The sequence below is a fragment of the Euprymna scolopes genome, chromosome 7 (genome assembly GCF_053919585.1).
Source record: "Euprymna scolopes isolate OS-2025 chromosome 7, ASM5391958v1, whole genome shotgun sequence".
Lineage (NCBI taxonomy): Eukaryota > Metazoa > Mollusca > Cephalopoda > Sepiida > Sepiolidae > Euprymna > Euprymna scolopes.
The window spans coordinates 152,420,033-152,438,235 of NC_136488.1; the positions used below are offsets into that span (position 1 = coordinate 152,420,033).

An 18,203-nucleotide genomic window follows, 5' to 3' on the forward strand; every position below is an offset into this window, starting at 1 on the left:
TTTTTATTTATTTATTTATTTATTTTTTTTTTTTAATGGAGAGTAGAAAACGCATTGTGGATGCGTTATCGGCAGCTCCTGTTACTCTCGCTTCTTCTTATTTGTCCCTCAGTCCTCATTTTTTAATGAGTGATTTTTCTGACAAAGGGAGAAGAAAAAGCTGTTTTCTAGGTTGGCAGTATTTTGTGCGAACAGTTGGCTGAGATGGCGGAAATTTTCTGTTTCTATGTCTATCATTGTAGCCATGTCACTAGTAAGGGTGCTGGAGGTAAACGTTTTGTCTGGGCTGACGTTATCCGCCTGATAGTCAGGGACCCGAACCTTGGATTAACCACTAAGGAGGCTGTCCTATCAGCAGGTGCAAAGTACTGGGGCTGCTGTATTGCCATTTGGTGAATGGATTCTGGACCATGCAGTAGCTTCTGGTGGGGCCTCTCGATGCCATACTAGTGGGTAATTGTTACGGCTTTACCTTATCATTAGCTACAAATAAAAAAAAAAATTCTTCGTTTCTTTTTCTCTTTTAATTTCCCCTCTCTGTCCTGCTCTAAGTAAATCTGACGACCTAGTCCACAAATTTCAAAATTTCATCATGACAAGTTTCAAGAAAAAATACACGATTAAACCCGGTTCTCCAACTTCCAACGTAGACCCCTACTACCATGTCTCCTTCTCCAACATCAGGGGTCTACGTTCTAACCTTCCAGAGGTTGAAACCCAATTACAGGAGACTAAACCAGACTTTTTATTTTTAAGTGAAACTGGCATTGGACAGGCTATTTCCCTAGAAGAGTTCGCAATTAAAGGATACTCTAACTTAACCTCTAAATCTGACCCCCAAGATCGCCATGGGCATGGAATATGTGCCTATATTAAAGATAGCTTTCCATGTGGTAGGGACATCTCCAGGGAAGATCCTAACTTACCCTATATGTGCTTCCGGGTTGCTTTAGCTCACACTACGGCATTTTTATTTACTCTCTATCGCCCCCACAACAGCGGAGTTACTATATTTAAAAGCATATCTGAGAAAATTGACCAAGTCCTATCTGCTTATCCTTCAGCTAACATTCACGTATGTGGAGATTTCAATGTTCACAACGTCGAATGGTTGACCCACTCAAACAAGACCGATGATGAGGGGAGGTTCTGTCATGATTTCTCCATTGCCTATGACCTCACTCAGATTGTTCAGAAACCCACCCGTGTGCCCGACAATGACGGCCAGTATGCTAGCCTACTAGACCTTTTTCTCACAACTTGCCCTGAACTATGTTCAGTTTCTGTTCTGTCGCCTCTTGGATCTTCCGACCACTCTGTTGTATCAATTAAGATAAAAATGAAATGTAATAAGTCCCCAGACGTACCTCTTCATTGTACAGTATATCGATACACTAAGGCTGACTGGGATAGCTTCCGTACATTTATAACTGATCTACCTCTGCATTCCATATTTAAAAAGGATGTGTCCTCTATAGTATTAGACCTGACGGAATGGTTAATTGTAGGTATTGATCATTTCATACCCTCGAAAAAGTTTCAGCAAAAACCTAACAGCCAGCCATGGTTCTCTCCAGAATGTGCTGCTGCCATTGCGCACAGAAATCACTTTTTCCACTGTTTCCAACGTAATAGATGTATGGAAACTAAAGCCGCTTTCAGGACTGCCAGCAACCATTGTAAGAAAGTAATAAAGAACGCAAGATGGTTGTATGCTCAATCTGTTAAGTCCAAAGTAGCTGAGCAGCGGCTTGGTTCCCATTAGTTTTGGCAAATAGCAAACAGAATTCTGAACAGAAGTGTGCACTCCATTCCAACTATCATCAATGGACCTGAGGTAATCTCGTCAGCATCAGACAAAGCCAAACTCTTTGTCAAGAATTTTGCAGCTAATCTACCTTTTGCGATCAAGGCCGCCAACCCCCAATATTTCCTCCTGTATCTGAAAACACACTATGTGATATACGTATATCTGTACGTGATGTTGCCAAGCTAATCAAAAACCTTGATTCCAGTAAAGCAACTGGCCCTGACGGTATTCCAATTATAGTACTCAAAAAACTTTGACCTGAACTAGCGCCCATACTTACAAAACTATTTAAACGTTGTCTTAAGGAGAATAGTTTCCCATCTCCCTGGAAAATCTCATCAGTATGCCCTGTATTTAAGAATTCATGTGATCGCTCATCCCCCTCTCAGTACAGGCCAATAAGTCTCCTGTGCGTCATGAGTAAGTTGCTGGAATCTGTGTTAAATACAGAAGTAATCAACCATCTCAACAAAAATAACCTTCTTAGTGACACTCAATATGGTTTCCGTTCTGCTAGATCTACAGCAGATGTGCTTACAGTTATATCTCATAGGATTAGCAAATCTCTCGACGGAGGCAACCTTTCTAGGGCAATTGCTCTTGACATATCTAAGGCCTTTGATAGGGTATGGCATAAAGGTTTACTTCATAAGATCTCTAGTTATGGTATAGCTGGAAATGTCTTCTCAATTATTAAATCATTTCTTTCTGATAGGTTCATAAGAGTAGTAGTTGAGGGGCAAAAATCAGAAGCCCACAGTATTAATGCTGGTGTCCCTCAGGGGTCCATCCTGGGCCCAACTCTTTTCCTGATCTACATTAATGATCTTCCAAATCACATCCTTACATCATTTGTAGACATTTATGCTGACGACACTACCATTTATGGTAGTACATCTAAGACAGTAAACGACCAAGTTCTCTCCAATTCTCTCTCCTCTGATCTTGAGCATGTAGTACAATGGGGGAAAGGAGTGGCTGGTTACTTTTAATGCATCTAAAACCAAGCTCCTCTCTTTACATCATCAACATTCTGATCCACATCTGGCATCAATTGAAATGAATGGCTCGCGTCTTCAGGAGGCCTCAAGTTTTGACAAGCTTCTGGGATTGACCATTACTCCTGATCTTAAATGGAACACGTACATCAAATCTGTTGCCAAGGCCGCTGGAAAAATGGTGGGATCTTTCTATCGATCCAGTAGATATCTCACTGCTGATGCAATTCTCTATCTATATAAGAGCCAGGTACGTCCAAGGATGGAATACTGTTGCCACATCTGGGCAGGAGCTGCTAGAAAGGACTTGGCCTGCCTTGATAGAGTTCAAAATAGACTTTGTAGCCTCGTAGGAGATGTCCTTTTCTCTTCCTTGCAACCTCTATCTCACAGAAGAGATGTTGCGAGTTTGTCTCTGATGTATCGTTATTTTCATGGAAAGTGTTCGACTGAGCTTCAATCTATGGCCCCCCCCTCGCAAAACTTTCACAAGAAACACTCGTCTAGCTGTAAACACTATCAATAATTCCCCCTACTCTTTATCTGTGCCTAAACCTAAACGTAGATTCCATGAACAAAGCTTTTTTATTAGAACTGCACGCCTGTGGAATTGTCTTCCGTTTTCCTGCTTTCCGGCTGACTACAATATGGTTGTCTTCAAGTCTAACGTAAATAAGTTCTTGATGAGCCGTTCCATATAAGTTATCAAATTTAACAAATTTTCATTACTAATGATTATTATATTGTCCAATTTCTACTGTACACTCTTTAACCCTTATCCTTGAGTTGCCTCTTTGACCTTGATAATGAGTTGATACCTATGAAAAAAAAAAAAAAAAGAAAAAGTCCAATGTGAACAAGTTCTAATTGAATCGTCCCCCTAAGTAATCCAAGTTTCAAAATTCCCACTGTTTACTATGCTAAAATCACAATGACTAATGTATACCTATTAACCCTTATCCTTGAGTGGCCTCTGGGCCTTGATAAGTGGTGACACCCTTGTAAAAAAAAAAAAAAAAAAAAAAACTTCGAAGACATGGCCTTAGGTTCAGCTCTCTGTAGTAGAATAGAAAAAGTTTATTTTTTTAATCTTAACTATTTATTTTATGCTCTCAGCTTTTGTCCAGTTGGGTTTTGTCCAGTAGACTTTTGTCTGGCCCCTCATCTAGCATTTGCAAACTTTGAATTGAATGAGGTATAAATCAATTTGTGAATTTTCACACGAAAGTGTGAAATAACATTTGGTATCAATTCTTCTTTGATTCTGTCTGTATTACTTACACTTAGGAATTCAAATGAGTCCACGGTTTTCAGCCTGAAGGCAGATCCACCTCCCTATCACATTTCTGTATACAGATTGTAAAACGAAATTAAGATTGAGGTGGATATAGAAAGCCATAAAATGATTCTTGGTTTATTGAAACCTTTGGTTAAGTTATTTGTCACAGAAATATTCCACTGACTAGACCAAAGACTAAAAATTTGCCAAATGTGGATGTATTTTTAAATATTATTCTAAAAACATTTAAATTGTGTTTTTTGAATTAAAAATTAATTACTAACATTTTCCCAATTATTTTTCATATTTAGACTTATATTTTAATGAATCTTTGTAGAAATTAAATAGATTTTTTTTACTATATACGAACATAAGTATTATTGCTTAAACCTAACATGGCCATCTTGTATCAGCCATGTTAGTTTTTCAGCAATGTTTACATATTTAAATCATGTATTTCTTGTGTTTAGATGCTTAAAATAAAATAAATATCAACTCAAAATGACTTCTCATGTCATAATATTTAACATAAAAAGCATTTTTTAATGCCTAAACAATTTTTTTTCACAATCAACTCAATACTAGATTTAGTGGCATTACTGTATATTCTTATGTAGTGAATTGTTTATGGGTCGAAACTTTTGTAAGAAGTCATTTTACACTTATCCAATCACTTTTCCTTATTTTAATCAAATTTCTGAACTATTTTCACCTCTAACATTGTAGTGTTTCATGCCAGATGTGGAGACTTACAGAGAACATTTTGAAAGCCAACATCCAAATACACCTTTACCAGAAGAACTTATAGGTAACATCTAATGAATTTTTTCTTTCAAAAAACATTTTGCCACCAAATTATTTACCACTGTCACATCCAGCACCATACAATTTGCAGGTTTTGACCACCTTTACACAAACACTCATCAAATGAACAACAAATGAATCATGTGACACACAGATTGACTTCCCGGCTGAAGAAATTATTGAAGCCCAAATTCAAATTAACTTGCAGTATTTTAGTCACTTTTGTTGATTATAGCAGTTTCATACATGTCAACTTTTTTTATCACATAATCAATTTATTGCGTCTTTAATTGAAATATCCATTTATATTTTTTTTTATGGAAATCCAGACAAGGCATAAAGCCACTTGATGTAAAGAGCTAAAAAGAAAATACCACTTCAAGGTCAAGGATAGTACTAACCAAAATGAGAATAACAATTTGAAACATGTAAATACCAAAAATACATCATCTGAAAAATATTAAATTCCTTCTCTTTAACAATTATTTTAACACGAACTGACTTTGCCAGATGGTTGTCACTTTGTGAAGTTCACTAGACATTTCATAATTTTCTTGTAAATACAAAACTAAAACTCATATAAATTACCATTTAGGTAATTTTGAAAGAGAAAGAAAGAAATATAGGAATCAGGCAAGTGAGTAAGCCACCCCCTTCCTCCTTCCCTCTCTCCCTTATGCTTTGTGGCAAGTGATGTTAATTTACAAAAAAAAGGTTTTCTAATTTATTTATTTGTTTTTAATTAGATCATCTTAATGAATTAGTATTAATATTGAGTAAAACTATTCCATATAGGAAAATAGAATAATTAAATTACAACCAAATAACACAAGATGCTTCCATCTTCATCTCTCTCAGAGGGAGACATAGAGATTTCTGCTACACACATTTTAATTTTTAGTTCTCAACCATAGTTTCAAGTACAGCTTACATAATGTCGTCAGGGAATGACACACCATTTCTTCTTGGTACATCTTCTGCTATTTATTTAATATCATTTTTTCCCTTGTTCAGAGGTCAAACTTTTTGTATTACACAAGTTCCATAGTTCAGCGATTAACTGTCTCCAAATTTCACTCCATATGGTCTTGTTTGAACACTCCACATGACCATACCAACATAACTGATTTGTGCTTAGGATAACCTGTATTCTGTACAAATGTAGGGCTTTCAACAAATTCTCCAACCTAATGTGTTAGGTTGACTATACTGTGTTCAAATCCTATGCTGTGATCATTTCTTTTTCTTTTATTCATTTAATTGTCAGTATAGACTGCTTCATACCCATCAAGAAATTCAAGCAAAAGCCTGACAGCCAACCGTGCTTCACTCCAAAATATGCTGCTGTCATTATGCACAGAAACCACTATTTCAATTACTTTTAACAAAATAGATGTTATGAAACTAAAGCCACCTTTAAGACTGCTAAAAACCACTTTAAAAGAGTAATAAAAAATGAGACATTCATATGCTCAATATGTCAAGTTTAAAATAGCTGAACAGCAGCTTAGTTCCCACCATTTTTGGCAAATAACAAATAGGCTTCTGAAAAGAGCCATGTAATTTCGTCTGCATCTAACAAAGCAAAACTCTTTGCCGAGAACTTTGCTGCAAATTCTACCTTTTGCAACCATGGCTGTCTACCTCGCCATATTTCCTCCTGTGACTGAAAACATACTATGCGGCATACAAATATCTGTGCGTGATGTTGCCAAACTTATCAAAGACCTTGATTCCAGTAAATCAACTGGCCCTGATGGCATTCCAACATAGTGCTCAAAAAGCTTCAACCGCAACTAGTTCCCATACTTGCAAGGCTGTTTAAATGTTGCCTTAAGGAGAAATGCTTCCCAACACCCTAGAAACTTCATCAGTCTGTTCTATATTTTAAAATTCTAGAAATTGGTCATCTCCCTCTCCGTACAGACCAATCAGTCTCCTGTGCATCATGAGTAAGTTGCTGGAATCTGTGATAAACAGAGCAGTGGTCAACTACCTCAGTAGAAATAACTGTTATATCGTATAGGATTAGTGAATCTTGATGGAAGCTTCATATCTAGAGCAATAGCTCTTTACATATCCAAAGCTTCACAAGATTGCCAGCTATGTCCTCTCAGTTATTAAATCCTTTGTCTCTAATATGTTCATAAGAGTAGTCGTCAATGGGCAGAAATTAGCAGCTTATAGTATCAATACTGGTATCCCTCGGGGTTCTACCCTGGGCCCAACTCTCTTCCTGATCTTCATCAATGATCCCCCAAATCACATAGACATTTACGCAGGCAACACCACAATCTATGGCAACACTTCAAAGGCCGGCAGTGACAAAGTTCTTTCTGATTCTCTCTCTCTTCTGATCTTGAGCACATAGTACAATGGGGAAAAAGGTGGCTGGTTAATTTTAATGCATCTAAAATCAAACTTCTCTCTTTCCATCATTAATGATTTGATCCCCATCTGGCCTATTTTGAAATGAATGGCTCTTGTCTTGAGGAAGCACCATGTTTTAATGAACTTTTGGGATTGACTTTCACTCCTGATCTAAAACGGAACACATATATCCAATCTGTTGTCAAGATCGATGGTAAAATGGTTGGATCATTCTACCACTTCCGTAGATAACTCACTGCTGATGTAATTCTCTATCTGTATTATAGACAAGTACATCCTAAAATGGAGCACTGTTGCCACATCTGGGCAGAAGCTGCTCAGTGTTTCCTATCCTGTTTTGATAGAGTTCAAAACATGCTTTGAATCCTATCAATACAATGCACGACTCTTTACAAACAGACTTTTCTTTAATCTTTACAAACATGGCAAGGAAGAAGAAAAAAAAAAGAAAGAAAACAACATACTGGGGGTGGAGTATAGCTCTGAAATATATTTATTTCATAAATTTCAAACAAGTAAAATATTTGTTTATTTTCTTAATATTATGTTGTAATTTGGCTTTCAAGCACACTTGATGCATATTTTATTAAAACTGATTTTATTATTATTTTTTTTTTGAACTAGTATATTTCCTTAGTTTGCCATAATCGCGTTGACACACAGGTTCCTGTCTATCTATAATAGCTATAAAAATGAACGTGTCTGTGTGTGTGTCAGTACATTTCCCTACGCTATAACTGTCAATTTTAAGTCTACAGACTCGAAATTTGATATACAGGGTACTGAGATTTGAGAAAATCTGTGTAATTCGTTTTCAGACAGGAATTTGGCTATTAAGGAGTCAAAGTTCAACGATTTGACCTTTGAGAACTCTACCAAACTCCTCTGACAATTTTGGGTCTAAACACTTGAAATTTTAGATATAGGTTCCTTGGACATGGATCTAACTTAATAACTTGATTTGAGCCCAAAACAATAAATGTTAAGGGGTCATAATAAGGGTCAAAACTTTTTAAAACATTTGACCTCTGCGGTTTCTACGAAATTACTCAGACACTTTCTGGTCTAAACATTTGAAATTTTACATAAAGGGTATTCAGAGATAGGCCAAGCTTTTTAATCAGTTTGGGTCGAAAACTTTTAGTTACCAATATATAAATGTATGTATGTATGTATGTATGTTTGCATGTGTGCTAAAAACTTTCGACAGAGGCGACGGGTTTTTACAAGATCAGTATCATTTTGAAGTTCGACCTTTCAGACGACAAATATCGAAAAATTGGCTAAAAACATTAATATCTTCACCTTCAACTGGGCACTTTTTTTTGCCAATATTTTTTAAAGTCATCTTCTCCTTACTATTGTCTAGCCTTAATTAAAACCTACATCACCTCCGGTTTGGCGGTGGTCATAACGACAAAGACGTCACATTTTTCCCCCCGTTTTTTTCGTCCTTTGTGGTATGGTTTCGAGCCTGCCTTTCTACTACCACTTTTTTTTTTTGCTCAATACACACATCCAAACACCCGGGCTGAAATGCTAGTATATCTCTAAAAGTGAAAATGTCTGTCTGCGTGTGTGTGTGTGTACATTTCCATATCAAATAACTGTCAATTTTTGGGCTACAGCCTTGAGATTTGACATAAGGAGTATTGAGATTTGGGAAAATCTTTTTAATCGGTTTTTTGACAGAAATTTGGTTGTTAAGGGATCAATGTTCAATGATTTGATTTTTGAAAACTCTACTAAACTCCTTGAAATTTTAAATGTATGCTACTTGGACATGGATCAAACTTTATAATATGATTTGAGCCCAAATAAATAAATGTCAAGGGGTCAAAATTGGGATCAAATTAAAAAAAAAAAAAAATTGACCTCTGCGGTCTTTACCAAATTACTCAGCCAATTTCTGGTCGAAACATTTGAAATTTTACATAAAGGATAGTCAGACATAGGGCAAGCTTTCTTTTTTTGGGTCTTAACATTGGAAATTTATACATAATGGGTATTCAGACATGCGGCAAGCATTTTAATCAGTTTTGGGGCGAAAATCTGGTTGCCGAAAGGTCAAAGTTGAAAGAGTTGACCTTTGCATATTCTACGAAATTTCTCCGCCAATTTTGGGTCTAAACACTTGAAATTTTAGATGTAGGTTACTTGGACATGGGTCAAACTTTGTATTTTGATTTGAGACCAAAACAATAAATGTTAAGGGGTCAAAGTTAAAAAAAAAATGACTTCTGCGGTCGCTACGAAATTACTCAGACAAATTTTGGCCTAAACATTTGAAATCTTACATAAAGTGTATTCACACGTAGGGAAAGTTATGAACAGTATATAGAGCCCGAGCAAAGCTAGACTGAACTGCTAATATAAAATTGAAATTGTCTGTGTGTGTACATTTCCCTACCAAACTACTTTGTTAATATCCAGTCTGCAGACTTGAGATTTGACATAAAGGGTATTGAGATTTGGCAAATTGTTTTTAATCGAATTTCGAGCAGAAATTTAGCTTTCAAGGGGTGAATTTCAACGATTTGACCTACCAAACTCCTCTGCCAATTTTGGGTCTAAACACTTGAAATTTTAGATGCAGATTACTTGGACATGGATCAAAAGTTTTAATTTGATTTGAGCCCAAAATAATAAATGTTAAGGAGGTCAAAATTAGAGTTGAAGTTTGAAAAATTTGACCAAAGTCAGCCGATTTTTGGTCTAAACATTTGGAATTTTACATAAAGTCTATTCTATTTTTTTTGGGGCTGAAAATTTGGTTGGCAAGGGGTCAAAGTTCAAAAGCCAATATCGGTCTAAAGATTTGAAATTTTACATAAAAGGTATTCAGACGTGCAGTAAACTTTTTAATCAGTTTTGGGCAAAAATCTGGCTGTCAAGAGGTCAAAGTTGAAAGAGTTGACCTTTGCAGATTCTACCAAACTCCTCCGGCAATTTTGGGTCCAAACACTTGAAATTTTAGATGTAGGTTACCTGGACATGAGTCAAACGTTTTAATATATATATATATATATATATATATATATATATATATATATATATATATATATGCACATAAAGTTATGAACAGTACATAAGGCCTGAGCAAAGCTGGGCTGAACTATTAGTAATACAAGTAGAAAATACTTTTAAAATATAAAATAACGTATATTTACCTTTTGTTCTACAGAAAGAAAATCTTAAATTTCTTTAATAAAATAAAATTACTAAATGCATTGTTTTAAAACGAAAAGAAACGGATCACCTTAACAAAAAAAATTTATTTATCAATTTATGTAATCGTTTATATTTGTTAAGGTTTGTTAATAACTTTTTCGTAACAAATGTTAAAAAAAACAAAAAAAAAAAAACTATATCATGTATGGTAAAAAAATTTATATCATAAAAATTACAAAAAAAATCTGTTTCCCGGTCAATGCTGCATTTAAATACACTTGGTATGGTATAATTATTAAAATAAATCCTAGGCAATATCGAGTAAATTTTCTAAATAAAAAAAAAAGAAAATCGTTTCTTAAAAATTAAAATAAGTAATTATAAATTTTTAGAAATTACCGTCGGTTTTAAATGCAAAATAATAAAATAAAAAATAAAAATAATAAATCAGCTTTAAAGAATATTTCTAAATTATGTGACCTAGTATTTAAATTTAATACACTGCACAAGCACTATTATAATAATAATAATAATAAAACTAGTGTAGATGACAGTAACTGGCGCCACACCAACTAGTTGTGAAGGGTCAGGGAGGATGGAAAAACCGAGGTGGGAGAGTACTAACCAGATCTCCACTGGAAGTAGGCAGAGAAATCTGGTACCCTGGGGAGGCTTTTTGTCACCCAAACCCCAGGAAACATCATTGGCCAATGCCAACGAGAAATCAATGGCAAACGGCCGTTGTGATAATGTGCAATCATCTGCACGAGTGGTCAAGAGGTGAAGTACACTGAAAATCTGGGGAGACTTGTCACTCGGTCTCCAGAGAACACCACAGGTTACTGCCAGTGAGCGATCACTGATCATGGCCTGTGTGACAACACCTAGTGAGTGAAATAAATAATAATAATGTTCACTCCCAAATTCAACATCACACTAATTTAATATCATATTATTAAAATATATATTTTCTTAGTTTTTAACCAATGTTCACATTATGGTATGATTGTGTTTCAGATTATTTCTTTTGTTATGTGAACTTCATTTTCATATTCATGTATTCTGCACTGATATGAAAATGAAGACTATAGCAGAGTATAGGATTCCTAACCATGTAACTGATGAAAGTACTTTACACTTTTTGATGAAAAAAAAAAAAAAAAAAATGGACAAAGAAGAACAAAAAACCGAAACTTTAAATATAATTTCTGTATTAAAAGTAATAGTTATTTAAATATTTCAACATATAATCTTTACATTTTATATTGAATAAAGTTCAGTTTCAGTATTAATCGAACTGTGTTCCTTACTTTTCTTTTTTAATGTTCTAATGCTCTTTTTCAAAAAGCTCTCATTCATTATCATCAGTCTGACAGATTTGCCTACTATGCGTTGTGTAATTTTTCAGTTAATCGGCCTTGTCTCTCAGTGGTCATGGTTGTACACACACACTTATGAGCAAAAAAAAAAAAAAAAAAAAAAAAAAAAAGGGCCAAGAGTGAAAGAAGGAAGAAATCGATTTTTCAATATTTTTCCATGAATTTTTGTTAATTTTAACTGAAAATTTCTATTTTGCAGATCATTATTATTATAGCACATAATAATAAGTGGCAGAATTAATCCTAAAAATGGTCAGACCGCATCTTGGCGAGGATATAAAAAAACGAATTGCAGGATGAAGGCAGTCCAGAATGACTTACAAGCAGATTTTTGATATTTTAAGAAAAGAAAAAGTGAAAACATCTCTTTCTGTAGTGAAGCGAATTGGTCAAAAGGTTCGAAGTCGAATGCTTGGTAAAAGGAAAATCTGGATCTGGTCGCCCTACAGCATTCACTTTGAAGGACGACCACAGGCATAAATTAACTGTTTTGAAGGATTGAAAGAAAACTTATGTTGACCATAGCAAAGAATTCAAAACAGGAGCTGGAAATTCTATTTCTAGATATACAATATCTAGACAAATGAAAAAAAACGGGATTTTCTTCTAAAAGGTGTGCAAAGAAGCCATTTTTATCTAAGAAGAACATCAATGATGGAAAGAGATTTTTCTCGTATTATGGCAAGAAAGATACAGATTGGTTCAGGAATGCTTTCTGGTCAGATGAATCAAGATCTTGTCTTGTTAGTGATGCTCCCGAATGGTGCAATCAAAGAATTGGAGAAAGATTTTCACAAAGTTGCATAAAAATAACAGTTGAACACGGGAATGGAGAGATAATGGTATGGGAAACTTTTACTGCAGCAGGAATTGGGGAACTTATTATGTGAGAAGTCAATCAATGCAAAGAAATACATTCAAATATTAGAAACAGGACTGTTACCAAGTATCCAGAAGCTGGGAATATCTCAGAACATTATTTTTCAACACGATAATGCCCCTGCACACACTGCTAGTCACAAAGAAATGGTTTTCTGATAATTCAATTAATGTGATATTTTGGCCAGGTCAAAGCCCCGATTTAAACCCAATCGATATTTGGTCCATAATATCTCGTGCATTGGATGGAAGAACATTTTCAAACAATGACAAACTACGGGAATCTGTGCAAAGCGGATGGAATAGCATCTCCTCTTCACAGTGTTCCACTTTGCTTGAGAGCATGTCTAAAAGGATTGATCTTTTTAAAGAAATCAAAAGGGAATGTGATTCCATCCTAAGCATTTATTAAAGAAAATGTCTTGTTCTGTGTTATTAGTCTCGTTTAAGTTTCCTTGTTCAATTGTTTTTGTTCAATATAGCTTTTAGTGCAATAAAATGTATAAAATTTGTTTGGCCCATTTTTTTTTGTTCACAAGTGTATGTATATATATTATTCCAAACTCTTTTTTTTATTAGACTATTCATTTCATATTTTTCTTTCTTTTAATGAAAAAACAAATTTTGACAAAAATAAATTCAACTCACAAAATGAGTGTCTAATATGCTGGGTGTAAAAAGCCATAGTGTTGTGGTTTTTCTTTTAACATCTGTTTCAATCTCCATCAAGTGGCTTTAATGAATGAAGTCGAGATTGAAACGAAAGTCTCCTCATTTATTTAAGATTTAAAGCAGTACTTTATTTTTATTATTGTAAAAAAATAAAAAAAATAAAAATGAAATCAGTTTATAGAACCTTGAAGTGGATTAAAAGAGAAAAGGATAAAAGTTCAAAAGTAAAAATGCGGAAGAAAAAAATGAAACTTTATTACAATAGAATAAATTACCTACAGTGATTGAGAGGTCATGAGAGAAAAGAGCCTGGGGTTGAGATGCAGTGTGATTGATACATATCTTATACATAAGTGGAGAGGGGCAAGGTAATCCGGCGCCCCTCTCGAGACGACACAAGAGTACAAGTAGTAAAAGACAACAGAAATAATGATGATAGGCTGTACAACATAGATACCAATGGCAGACAGTCAAAAGATAGAGTTGGTGAAAAGGTGGAGGACAAGCTGTTCCACCCCCTCCCTTCCTACCCCTCCTCCGCATGGCTCCTCCTCCTCTTCTTCTCCCACTTAGAATAGAAATAGTTGGATTGTAAAGAAAGAAAAGTGATGCTGAAATTGGTGCTGGTGGTGGAGTAGCCATGTTATCGACTACAGAGGGCAAAGCAGCACGAATCACCACGTGTGGCAATGTCTTAGTATCATGGTTGTAGCGCTGGCTGTCGACTTTCCAAGTCTAGAAATGATATTAAGAGCAAAAAAAAAAAAAAAAAACATTTAGAAAAAAAAATGTTCAAAAATATTTTTAAAAGCTCAATACAAAGAAAATTTATTAAAATCTATATTAGTGGTGTCTGTCTCTTTTCTCTCTGATCAAACAATTTTCATAGTGAAAATTTATAACAAACAATAGTGCTATTATTAATGTTGTATCTTTCTAGTTTAGTTGATCAAAGTAGGATTTAAAAAATTTTAAACTGCTTTTTAATTATCAGTAATGAATAGTTGATTGTATGAAGTAAATAAAATGTGATATTAGAATTAATAGTTATATATGAATGTATTCTAGAACAGTGGTTATGATGAATGTTGTTGAAAAAGTAGACCAATAAAGAGTTGGCTATTGGTGCTTGGCAGTTGTTTCGTGTTTGTTAGAGTCAAAGTACATATGAATATGAAATGACATAAATGAATTTTTTAAGTAAATGTGTTTGTTATTTGTATAAAGCTCTTGTGTTGAATAGGGATGGGGTCATATTTAAGATGATGCAGAATTCATATTAACAATGAGGGAGACATGACATTTATAACAGAGTGAGATGATGAGAATTCCTTATTGAAGGAATGTGTAATACTGTTCTTTTATATCAGAGGGGAGAATCATTACTTATGTTGGAGGAGGAGACACATTACTTGGAAGGGGGGGAGTTATACAAAGTTCATTATAAGACGACGATAGATAAAACACATTTACCTTTCAGTTGTTGAATGACGACACGAAGACAACAGTTACAAATATCGATGGTGATTATTTCATTTGACCGGTCAAATGATTTGATGTCATGAATTCACATTGGTTCTACATGGTTAAACTTCTACCCCTTCGCCTCTAAGGGGACCCTCCTCTGACCATGTCAGCTCTTTCCGACCGACTCTGCTGACTGTTCGAACTTGACTGCCTTTTCTCTGACTAAAAACTAGCTCCTATATTGAGAATTCCCTTTTTGCTATGACGTCAGATGTGTGGTTCCAAAACGTGAGCAACTCACGTGGCTAAGCACATGTTCCAAACACACTTTCGACCACAAAGAATTCTCAACTAACCTATTTTCTTACAATATATTTTTATTTTGTATTGTTCATTCTTTTTAGCTGACATTTTTAATTCAGTTTTCATAAAAGAACGCACAATCAAATTCTTTTTACAATACAAACAATATCTAACTATTTTATATAGAATTAAACAATAGCTAAATTCTAACATTCCAATTCTAAATCTATTTCTGAATCTTGCTTACAAGGTTCGAATCTCGGCTCATCCTAATCTCATTTTCCACTTATCTAATGTTCTTCTTATTTACATGGAAAGGGGACAGCCTTTTCTTGTAACACTTGTACATAATATTTGATGTTTTAGCTTCTGGTATTAATACATATATTGTCGGGAGCCTACGTGTGAACATCATACATGAATCTGCCCATGGGTAAAGCAAGGTGAAGCTACGATGAAACCAACTTCTGTAAAAATCAACGAAACAGTGCATCCCTCTGCCTGTTCTACAAGTATTTTAATGGTGAATGCTCTGACGAACTGCAAGCACTTGTGCTCCCACGACGTGAACACCCTCAACAAACCCGACAGGCTGCTAAATCATACCCCCACACTGTAGAGATCCCTAGATGTAAAAGATCTTTCTACTCCAGTAGTTTCTTCCCCAGAACCACTAGACTTTGGAATTCCATTCCAGGTCCCTGCTTCCCCAACTGTACTGATGTGCAGAAGTTCAAGTGCAATGTGAACCGACATCTTGCTGCCCAAATCCCTACATAGTACCCCAGTAGTTGTTGCCCCTGATAGTAGCCCCCTACACCAAAGTGGCAATGTGCCTTGTTTGAGGTGAAAATGTAATAAAAAAAAAATATATATATATATATATAATATTTTGGTTTTGTGTATTGTAATAGCAAAATATAATTTAATTGGTTACCAAAGCCTTTTAAATTGAATTGCAGAATCTGTCGGTCATCAGCATGAGTAGAATCTAGAGAAATAAAAATGTGTTTCACACCAAAAATTTCATGAAGCAGTTGTTGATAAAAGACATGCAGTATGTCTTTTTAGGAGCTTGAATTTCTGTCTCCATCAGCCTATGAGGATGCACACCGTTTTCAGGTGTACCCGTGTAAACTTTGCTACTAAGTTTTGTGAGTGAATGTCTTTCAATAAAGTGCAGAAGATTGTTTAGGAAGCCACTGTTGATATTGTAAGTTGATTAATTGTTAACTATTTTTTAATATTTTTATGCTTACGCATCTACATTACTTTAATTAGTTTAATTTTTTTTTGATAGTATTTGCAAGTCAAATTCGATTTTTTACAGTATTTTTTGTATATTTTATTGTTAGATAAAAATACAAAACAGTAAGAAAGACACCCCTCCCCATTGCCATGTTAAGAATGGCTTTTGAAATAACATTTCAGCATGATACTGTAGATGCGCAAGTACCCATTTTTTTTATTTAATGTGTTGTGTTTGTTTTTCATTTAGAAAAAAGTAATTAAGTTGGAACAGTATCGTTACGTTTAAAGAAATATTTAAACTAAAATAAAGTATGTTTAGTCATCTTGAAATATAACAAAAGATTATTCACTTAGAAATCAGGTATCAATATAAAACGAAGAAAATAGAAATATTCATACTTGGCAGTTGTTAGAGTCAAAGTACTTAAAAAAAAAAATTTTTTTTTTTTTTTTTTTTTACGCACAGGAATCACCACTTATCAAGACCCAGAGGCCATGCAAGGATAAAGGTTAATGGGTATACATTAGTAAATGTGATTATAGCGTAGTAAACATAGGTAGTGGAATTTTTTTAAAGTTGGATTACTTAGGAGAACGGTTCATCAAGAACTTGTTTACGTTGGACTTGAAAACATAAATAATTATCTGTAAGCATATGTGTTTGAAAAATGAAGCATTGGCTTTGTTATTTATATAAAGCTCTTGTACATAATATTTGATGTTTTAGCTTCTAGTACTAATATATATAGATATTGTCGAGAGCCTACCATGTTAAAAATGGCTATCAAAATAACATTATTTCAGTATGATACCGTAGATGCACAAGTACCATTTTTTTTTTTGATGTGTTGTGTTCATTTTTCATTTAGAAAAAGGTAATGAATTTGGAACAGTATCGTTACGTTTAAAATATTTAAACTAAAATAAAGTATGTTTGGTTATCTTGAAATATAACAAAAGATTATTCACTTAGAAATCAAGTGTCGATGTAAAACGAAGAAAATAGAAATCGCTTTAACACTATTTACACTGTTAATAAACAAACACCTAAGGCTTTTTTTTTTTTTTTACAAATATAAAAAGGGGGGGAGTTATTGTTTTTCTAAAGAACTTATATGAAATGTAAAAACGAAAGTATAAGAGTAAACCATACCGATTTTATATATTTTAAGTGGTTCTACAGGATTTTAACCTAACGAAGCAATTGTTGCTGAATTAAGAGCTCATTTCTAAATTAAACGGAAGTATTTCCTTTTGGTAGAAAGCTACCAAAGATCATTCATGTACAAAGCATAAAACGTCTGCATAAAACTAATAAACCTTAGAGTACTTATTTGTAAGCAAAGAGATGTTTTGCTTTTGTTAATAGTTTAGGATGTTAAAACCAAGCTAAAGAAAAAAGAAAAAGATCCAAATTGAAAAAAAAAAAAATGAAATAAAGAACATATCTTAAATGCCAATGCAATCAAAGTCTAAAAATTATGATTTTATATTTGTTTTTAAATGCAATCAAAGTATAAAAAAAAGAAAGAAAAAAGAAAAACATACAAAGAGCCAACACTAGCAAAATCATTTTCGTTTTTTTGTGCAAACACACATATTTAAGTACTTGTTTTTACTTTAAGAGATTATTTTGAGTTTTGATATTTTTTTTATTTGCAAATATAATTTTGGATGTTAAAACCAACGCAAAGCAAAAATAGGAAAAAGTTATTGCTTTAGTGGAAACATCCAGTCACTGACACCATTTTGAATCTTTAAGAATTTAATACTGAAACGTTCATTAATTGAAAACTATA

General features: G+C 34.1%; 1 protein-coding gene across 3 annotated transcripts in view; it reads right to left on the reverse strand.

Moving 5' to 3' along the window:
• The window catches only part of LOC145280065 (uncharacterized), a 46,513-nt gene that overhangs the window by 11,150 nt on the left and 17,160 nt on the right, over positions 1–18,203 (reverse strand). For 2 of the 3 annotated variants that reach the window (XM_080131754.1, XM_080131756.1), the window contains exon 5: positions 13,615–14,118. The exons of the other annotated variant lie outside the window; for it this stretch is intronic. The gene's annotated coding sequence lies outside the window, so the exon portion shown is untranslated. Of the gene's footprint in view, positions 1–13,614; positions 14,119–18,203 lie in introns of those variants that run through there. 3 annotated transcript variants of the gene reach the window in all.